Source organism: Triticum aestivum, chromosome 7A (genome assembly GCF_018294505.1).
Source record: "Triticum aestivum cultivar Chinese Spring chromosome 7A, IWGSC CS RefSeq v2.1, whole genome shotgun sequence".
Taxonomy (NCBI): domain Eukaryota; kingdom Viridiplantae; phylum Streptophyta; class Magnoliopsida; order Poales; family Poaceae; genus Triticum; species Triticum aestivum.
Window position 1 is genome coordinate 623,834,003 of NC_057812.1, and position 9,176 is coordinate 623,843,178.

The window sequence follows — 9,176 nt, forward strand, 5'->3', positions numbered from 1 at the left end:
CACGTGTTGGCGGCAGCGAGGGAGGCACTAGACCACGGTCCTGGAGCGGCGCTGACTGGCATGAATGCACAGCAACCACTTCGCGTAGAGATGGTTTTTTGGACGGAGAGAGTTTTCGACAGGGCCGTGGTGGCAGACGCACATGTGGCAGCGTTCTGGGCGCCCGCAAAATCCCCCACCCCCAACATGTTTACGCCCGGTTTGTGAAAATGGACGTCCGAACTGCTCCGCGAACCGATGAGATTCTATGTTGGATGGCAAAATGCCGTTACGGGTTGTTTGAATGTCCGCGTTCGAGATGCCCTAACGGCCGCGATACTATGCAATTAGTTTTCTGCGTATACGTTGGTCTTGCAAGGATATTGGGACATGTCTTCCACTTTCAAAAACAGAATGAAATTGTGCTCTACTGCTCTTGGGGATCGTTGCGGGTTGGTTACACATTTTCTTCGCTCTTTAATAGGCGATCCCATGCATGCGCTTGATGAGTTGGACCGGGCGGCAAGTTACATCCATCCAATTCCAAACCAAACGCACAATCGGAGTCTCGGCATGCTTGGTAGTACACCAGGTGACACGATCGTGTAGAGGATGGGCAACTGGATAGCGAACCCACGGGTCCAAACAGGCCAATGATTTGGAGGACCAGCACACTCCCAAAGGGATAGGGACTTTGGGGTACTACCTTTCATGCAGCAGACAGCAGTGCCGTTGCATAGCGATTTTCTGCTGAAATTCAGGGACCAGGTCGTCTCCAGCCGTACTTCACATAGGCAATTAGCTGTGCAAGTTTGGCCCTCGATCTACTATATCACGCCTTCAGATAGCTCTGGTAGCCTGGGGCATGGCCATCTAGAGCTGGTCAGTATGGGGTACACGAACACGCATGCATCAGGGAAACGACGTGATATAATTGGGTGGCCTCGTCTTGCACACATGCTATGCTAGCGGCTAGCCGTCGTCCGACTTGATCGCCTGGAACGAGAACCACACGGCGGGCATGGGAAGCAGCAGAGATCACTGACGGGGCTGATACTAGCTTCCGGCGTGCCGGCGTGGGCAATTAACGCATGGGTGCTGTAGCCTCAGTTACAGTTGAAGATGCACGGCCATCGTTCAAGCTGTCTCCAAGTCCAACTAGCTACTAGTACTCCTCATTAGCTAGCTACTGTAGGCAGTACTGTACTCCCTGCAACTAGCGGCTAATGCTTTGTTTAGGTTGATCGTAGTAGAGGTTTAATTATAACTTTTGTACTGCCGCTCCAGCTACGAAGTGCGTGAGTGAAACCCCGGACTGTTTCGTGCTAGCTACTGCAGGCAGTAGTACTGTACTCCCTGCTATTACTAGGAACTACTATAGTGCAACTGCCCAAAGCAAAGTTTACCGCTGGGAGTTTCATTGCGATGTGAACTGTGATAAATAGGGAGCAGAGGTAACATAAATATTTGATCCGTGATCCAACCACCACTTGGCTTCCAAATGATTTGGCCACTTCATTAGCAACTGTACTATAGATAGTGTTCTTCGGTGACCGAGGAGACCTACGTACGCCACAGCTGAAAATGATCATGAATGGCTGGACGTGGACGGGACGAGTTCGTGGCGACAACGGTAGCCTGAACAGCGCGCCGAGGACTTGCGGCGACCGACCGATCAATCAGGCCAACTCCACCGCGCGACCCCAAACGGATGTTCGTTTTATCTGGATTCTGTCTGTTTGGGTAGGGATCTAGGGTCATGTCCGGGTATGTCTTGGGATGCGGTGGCCGTGCGCCTAGCGCGTGGACACATCGTGGCCGCATCCTTTTCGCATATTATTTCTTTGCAAATCCTTAACTTTATTTCATCATTCATTTTTGGTACATGAAAAATACATCATCATATTTTAACTAGTAAAGTAAGACAAAAAAAATAAGAATCACAAAAATACATTTTAGAAGATACCCAACTTCCATAACTGCTCCCTTGAGTTGGGTTAGGGCCTTCTCAATACACTCGTTGTTGATCTGTGGAGGAGGAGGCTCGATCTGTCATCCTCCTTTCTTCTTCAAACCAGAAGTCGATGTTGCTTCCTCCTCACACCTAGTCTCGTGTCTAGCCTCTAATCTAGCAACAAGTGCACTTGTCTCATTTACAACCTCTATACTAGCTAAAAGTGCACGAACATGCACTAAATTTCGCTCTATCAATATATTGATGTACTCTTCTTCCCAATACCAAAACTTGCATCCATTCTACACAACAAAATTTGAAGTTAGCACAACTAGTCAAATCTAGAGCACAAACCGAAGCTAAAAAAAAGCACATACCCCATCATTTAAGCACTTGATGAACACCCATCCGGAATGTTCCGGCGTTGTAGACACGCGGCGCACGACCATCCTTGGGCAGTGGTCGCACTTAATGAGTGACAACGGTGCGCCGACGAGCTTTTGGGCAAGCACCGAGCTCGGCCGCCATTCGTGTATCTGCCGGCGGACCACCGACGGTGCAGATCCGAGCGGCTAGAGGAGGAGTCACTGCCTGCATGTGGCCTTGCGGCCCTGCCAGGGCCTTCCGGCGAGGTGCCCGGCCAGTCCATGGCGCGGCCCGGCCTCCCACAGCCGGCCGAGCTCAAGACCGACCGCATCCGCCCCAAAACCGGCCGGCGGGTGCGCAAATCAGGTGGCCATGGTTGGGTAGCTCGGCGGCGCCGAGGGGAAGGGGTTGGGCGAGCTCGCGTCCGAACTGCACGGCTGCAATGGCAACGGCGGCGGCGGCGGCGAGGGGAAGAGTGGGGGGTGCGGCCGGAGGGAGGGAGGGGGGCGAATAGAAAAAGGCCTGCGTTGTGCCACCGACGGGCGGGCCAGGGGAGAACACGCGCAGACGACTCGCGCGTCCGCGTGGTGTCCGTTTCACCCCAAAAGCGGCACAAACTTGGGCCGCGGATGGGTCGAAAGCGGACACAAAGCGGGCAAAAGTCTATTTACGGCCGCGTGCTGGACCGTCTCATTTGTGTCTTTTATCTCAAACGGACGGGGACGGACAGGATAGGATCGCGCGGTGGAGGTGGCCTCAGAGAGGAGAGAACGGATGGATGCAGCGACTCCGCACGGCAGGATGCTGCTGCCGGCAGATTCTCGTGGTTTCAGCTTCGGGAGAAGGTCGCTTTATGGCTCTACAGTTCAGGGCATCTTCATCCAGATGATAAGAAAATGACCTATGTTTTCTTAGATGCAGACGGCTTCTTTTTGTATTGTGTTGAACGAAAGACACTCACTATTGTCGATTCCTTGTGGAGGACAGGGGATTGGCAAATATGCCCCACTTTATAACGAGTTTGATGATTTGCCTCAGCGTTGTTTCAATGACCTGTGGTCCCGGCCCCATCCGGCAGCCTTTTAGGGGGCAAGTTATCAAATGAAGAAGTAAAATGGAGCAAAAGATTCAATTTTGATTAATTTTTTTTATTGGCTTCTTTTATTATGGCTTAAGTTTCAGTGATGTATTACGGTCCAAAACAAAAAAAGGAAGAAGCCGGCGGAATACGCGCAACCTATGTTTTAGTTTTGAGCATCGCATAAGCTATGTTTAGCACGTACTATTTCCTATTAGGTGCTATTGAGCGCGTGAGCTACGTTTTTTTCTTCATTTTTTTGGGTTTTCCAATGTTTTAGCATCGTTCTCTTTGGCTTTTCTCTGTTTTTTTGTTTTCGCCAGTTTTCCTTTTCATATTTATTTTTCTCCTTCAGTTTCCTTGTTTTCTTTTCCCTTTTCTCCTTTTTTCAACACACATCTAATATTTTCTTACACATTTTATATTTTCAATTACAGCAGAACATTTTCAAATACACGAGTAATATTTTCCAATATATCTTTTTGAGGTCTATTTTTCACACACACCGTACATTTTTCTACACATGTAAAACATTTCTATATGCGTTTAACATATTTAAAATACATGATTGACAACTTTTACTAATAAAAGTTTCGAACATTTATCAAATTTCTCTTAAATGTTTTCCAAATTCATTCTTTCCTCTGCTTCTCGGTCTGATCAAATGACACGGTAGCCTAACTCTGTTCGGTTTGGTGTGCATGAATGTGCAGCTGTCGTTGCAGGGGCCGACGCACGATGAGATCGACTTTGAGTTCCTGGGAAACGTCACTGGCGAGCCCTACACTCTGCACACCAACGTGTTCACGCAGGGGCAGGGCCAGCGGGAGCAGCAGTTCCGCCTCTGGTTCGATCCCACCAACGACTTCCACACCTACTCCATCCTCTGGAACCCAAAGCACATCATGTAAGTTTGCTGATCGCCATTGCCAAACCTTCGTTTCTCATCGCCTTGCGCAGCGCTGACCAATCATGGTGTACTTAGGACGTGTTCTGAAACTCTTTAGCTTCTCAAAACTTCACAAATCCAGCTTCTTGAGCTAGCTTCTCACTTCACCTGGCTATTTCGATGTGTTCTGCTCTCTTGACGGCTTCTCCCAGCACATGTTACAGTAGCATCACCATGATTGCCAATCTGCCATAGGGATGGAGCAAAGGCAAACTCACCTTGGATTGGGGAGAGGGGGCGAGGGCGAGGAGGCTGGCTCAGAGGAGGACATGGTGACACCGGCATCAATGGTGTCAAGGTGGTCGTCTCCTGCCGGTGGGGTTGCTGCTCCTGGCTGGCGGCAGGGAAGTGATCCTTCGAGACGGGATCCGGTAGGAACGGAGCTGGACTAGTCGAAACTACCAGCAGATAGGCTCGCCGGCCGGCGAGGGGTTTGAATCAGGCGCGGCGGCGGCCACCGGTGGCGTTGGTTAGGTTACGAGGGGATGAGATGTCGAGGGAAGAGGGAAGAGGCGTCAAATACGAGTGGTGTGAAACATTTTTTTTCGACTTGGCGGTGGCATCCTCTTGTAATTACGTCGAACTCCTCGCTTCTGCATTTTCTGAAGCTGGGCTTGAGCTGCTCCACCTTTTTGCACCAGAGAAATGCAGTGCTTCGAGAAGCCCACTCCGCGGAGGTAATCCGTTCGGTCCAGCTCCACGCGTGGACTTGGAGAAGCCCGGAGCGGGAGAAGTTCCGAACGGGCCCTTAAATGCAACTTCATGGTGGATGACATGCCGATCAGGGACTTCAGGAACCTAGAGGGAAAGGGGGTCGCGTTCCCCAAGAACCAACCGAGATGCGCCTCTACTCCAGCCTTTGGAACGCCGACGACTGGGCCATGCAAGACGGTCGCGTCAAGACGGACTGATCCCACGTGCCGTTCTCTGCCTCATACTACGGTTTGAAGGCCGACACGTGCGTCGTGACCGCGGGCGGCCGGACGCGCTGCGGCGCCAGCGTGGACACGGAGGTCGCCCCCGGCACCGACGCGGCCGGAGAGTGGTACAACCAGGAGTTGGACCTGAGTCAGCAGCAGCTGATGCGGTGGGTGCAGAGCAATTACATGATCTACAACTACTGCATCGACCCCAAGCGCTTCGCCCAGGGCATCCCTGCCGAGTGCTCATGTAGTCCATGTTTGTCGATCACCGGAGGAAGACGGCCAGACATAGGGAAGATGGGGTGTCACTAGTAGAAAAAGGCCCATCTGTCCCGGTTCGTAAGGGCCTTCTGTCCCGATTTTGGAACCGGGACTAAAAGGTCGTTACTAATATCCTTGGCCTTTAGTCTCGATTCTTACACGAACCGAGGCAGATGGGTCTCCACGTGGCCGCTGCCGCAGCCCAGGCAGGGGGGCCTTTGGTCCCGGTTGGTGACACCAACCGGGACCAAAAGGCATCCACGCGTCAGCAGCTGGCTGGAGCTGAGGTTTTTGTTTTTTTAAGGGGCTGGTTTAGGGGTTTTGGGGGTTAATTTAGGTTGTTATTAGCTAGCTAATAGAGAGAAGTGTCCTCTCTTATATCTCCGTGCTTGGTTTACCAACGCTACTGCTATGCCTAAACATGGCTTAGATTGAAGTGAAGGCAACATGTGGTGCATGTCGAAAGTAATACTAATCCTAACTTGATCAAGTTTGGATTGTACTACTTTCGACATGCACCACATGCATGTTGCCTTCACTTCAATCCAATCCATATTCATTTCACCCGCTGATGTATAATAACTCTTCATGCTCGCATCATGCATCATCATATATAATAACAAGTCTACTAATCATCATCATACAACTTATACTCGTTATTAATAACAAGTCATACGATCATCATCCTCATAGTCATCGAACTAACCCTACTTAATTGTTCTTAGCACATGATCATCAGTATTAGGTAGGACCTAAATACCCTCTTTAAGGTAAAATAGTATAAAACAATATAGACCCTGACTCTCCATTATGGAGAATGGAGATCATCCTGTCTCCAATTCTTGCGCTTCGCTTCCTTTTTCTTCCAAGAACCTCCTTATGACCGTCCATACATTGTTTCCATCCTTTGATTTGCATGTCTCCATTCCTTTTAGAAATTTGATATGGACAGTTGAGATTCATAGGATGACCTGGCTGTTTGTTCAAAACATTAAGGCTACCTTTCTGATACATCAAATGAGGCACACAATTCTCTGGGATTATCTGTTGAAAAATATAGTAATAACTTCATAGTTAGCAATGATGTACTAGTTTTAGAAGTATGCAAAAGATGCACGGATGTCGTAATAGTAAAAAATCTTACCAGGGTATCTCCATGGTAGTTACCGTAGTTCAACACGTGCACTAGTGGCACGTATTGGCCATAATGTTGAGGAATTTAATTGTAGATATTGTAATTCTCAATATTAGTACAAAATCCGACCAGATGATTTTTCTCCTAATAAGTTAATTCGGAGACATCGGTCTAGTGGGTTTTGTCTATGATCTCCCGCACATTCTTTGAAGAATGAAAATAAGCTGTCAATGGAAATAAGCTGTCAACTATTTTGAAATAAACAATATAAATTAGCTAATAACTATGTTTGAGAAACTCACATAGTGGTAGAATTGGAGGGGTATCAACAAGGACCCAAATGTCCATATTGTCTTGCTCGATTTCAGGATCACCAAGATCCATGGTGACAAGCATACCCTCATTAAAACCATACATCTTGCAAAGTGCTTCCGATTTTTTGCAACCAAAATGGGTTACGCTCTCAGAATTGTACAGCTTTACTTCAAAATCCACATCATGATGAGTCCTTAGGTGATTTTTCTTTGTTTCAAAACTTTCATGGTCTTCAAAATCCATCTTCTCCAAGACATAGCGTCTTGCATGGCATGGAGAAGCTACTCGAATTGTAAAAGAAAAAAATTACACGTTGAAATAGTTGTAGTCATGCTTAATTACGAAAAAACACTTGTCGTCGTTGAGTACCGTTTCAACATCGAAGGTCTCCTCGAGCTTAATGCTGAAGCACCGAACATCATCCAGGTGAGGTCTGTCGCACAGACCTCGATCATCGTGGCACCAGTTGCACTCCCCCGGGAGACTTTCGTCGTCTGATGACGACATTTCCTACTTTCATAATTCAAAGATTAAACTTGTACAATTAAATATATGTACTACAAAAATTAAATTAGATCATTATTATTCATCACGGGTTGACTATCGGTCTGTTGAGTCTTTTCTTGAAAACTCTCAGCTCACGTGGTGTATATATTCGACTCTCGGTGATGGTCGCTCCTCACTTCGTCCCCGAGTGCATTACACCAAAATGTCCAACACACGGGAACAAAGGAGAAGCGACCCCCACGACAACAGTCGGGATTCTTCGTCCTCTCATATATATATGGTGGAACTCTCCCTCACTGATTCCTCTCTGACATTTGCGACCGTCGGTGATGGTCGTTACTCCTTCTTCCCCTAGTGCATAACAAAGGTCTAGCACCCGGAGAAGAAGGAGAAACGACCCCCACGACAACAGTCGGGCTTCTTCATCCTCTCATATATAGTGGAGACTCGATAGACTTAAAGTCAACCTGAAATATCGTTTAATTATCTTTCTAAAAAGGATTTGGTTGGTCTCACCTCGAGCTCGGAGGGGGTCGGTGACGGGGACGACGGCGGGGATGATGGAGTGGGGCTCCTAGATTTCTGCGAAAACAAAAACCCTATAAGCTATCAACTAATCATATGCATACATCTTGCATAGTGCTCTCCAATTTTAGCATTCCAAGTAGGAGTAGTTTTCCAATTTGAGCATTCAATAAGCAAAATCAAATCGCAAAATAAAGTAGTATTCAAATTAGGATGCATTCAATTATAAGCAAAACTACATCATCCCTTGCGTCCGTACATCATCGAATATTATCACTAATACACCTCGAATGCTATCATACATATAACATCGCTAGTACAGCTAGAACCGTAGCGCCCGACGAGTATCGGCACGGGCGGTGCACACCCAAAGAGAAGGAATCACCACAGGATCGCTCCAGTGAGATCCCTGAAGAACCTGCCAGGTATTGTCAAATGTGGCCTCCAACGCAACCATGTAGCGACGGACGTGCTCGTCCTCCTCGCTGACACGGTGACGTACCACCTACGCGGTGTCCGGAAGCCTCGGCACCGTCACTGGCCCACGCGACCGCCACCAAATAAGGATCGGGTCAACAACGGGCTGGCTCCTCACCAACCTACGCCCCCGGAAGGTAGCACCTCCCAAAACCAGCCCGACGGAGCCTAGTCCCGGACATGGCCCCTCTAATCAAGCCGGCCTCCTCCGCCGAGTTGACGACGAGGATGCGGGATAGGCATTGTCGACGTCGATGCGGGAATAATTGCTTTAACTAAAAATAAATAAACTACTTCTATTAATTTTCTTGCTAAAAATAAACTACTTCTATAGTCAAATAAACTAGTTTTATTAAATCAAGTAGTTCAACTACTAAGCACTTACTATAAATAGAATAAAGTAGTACTTACTAAAAATAAACTACTTCTATATATAGTAAAATAAAGTAGTTTTATTAAATCAACTAGTTCAACTACTAATTAATTAAGCACTTACTATAAATAAAGTAGTTTTTTTAAATCAACTAGTTCAACTACTAATTAAGCATTTACTATAAATAAACTAGTCTAACTAGTTCAACTACTAATTAACCAACTCCACGGTGTCCGGAAGAAGAAGAAAAAGAGGAGAAGAAGAAAGGATTAACAGAGGAGAACATTGAAGAAAAAAAAAGAAGAAAAAAAGAGGAGAAGAAGAAAGGAATAGA

At 47.4% G+C, this 9,176-nt stretch overlaps 1 pseudogene; it reads left to right on the plus strand.

The window, feature by feature from the left end:
- Positions 1–690: 690 nt before the first annotated feature.
- Positions 691–5,561, plus strand: LOC123153588 (probable xyloglucan endotransglucosylase/hydrolase protein 23; annotated as a pseudogene).
- Positions 5,562–9,176: the final 3,615 nt, after the last annotated feature.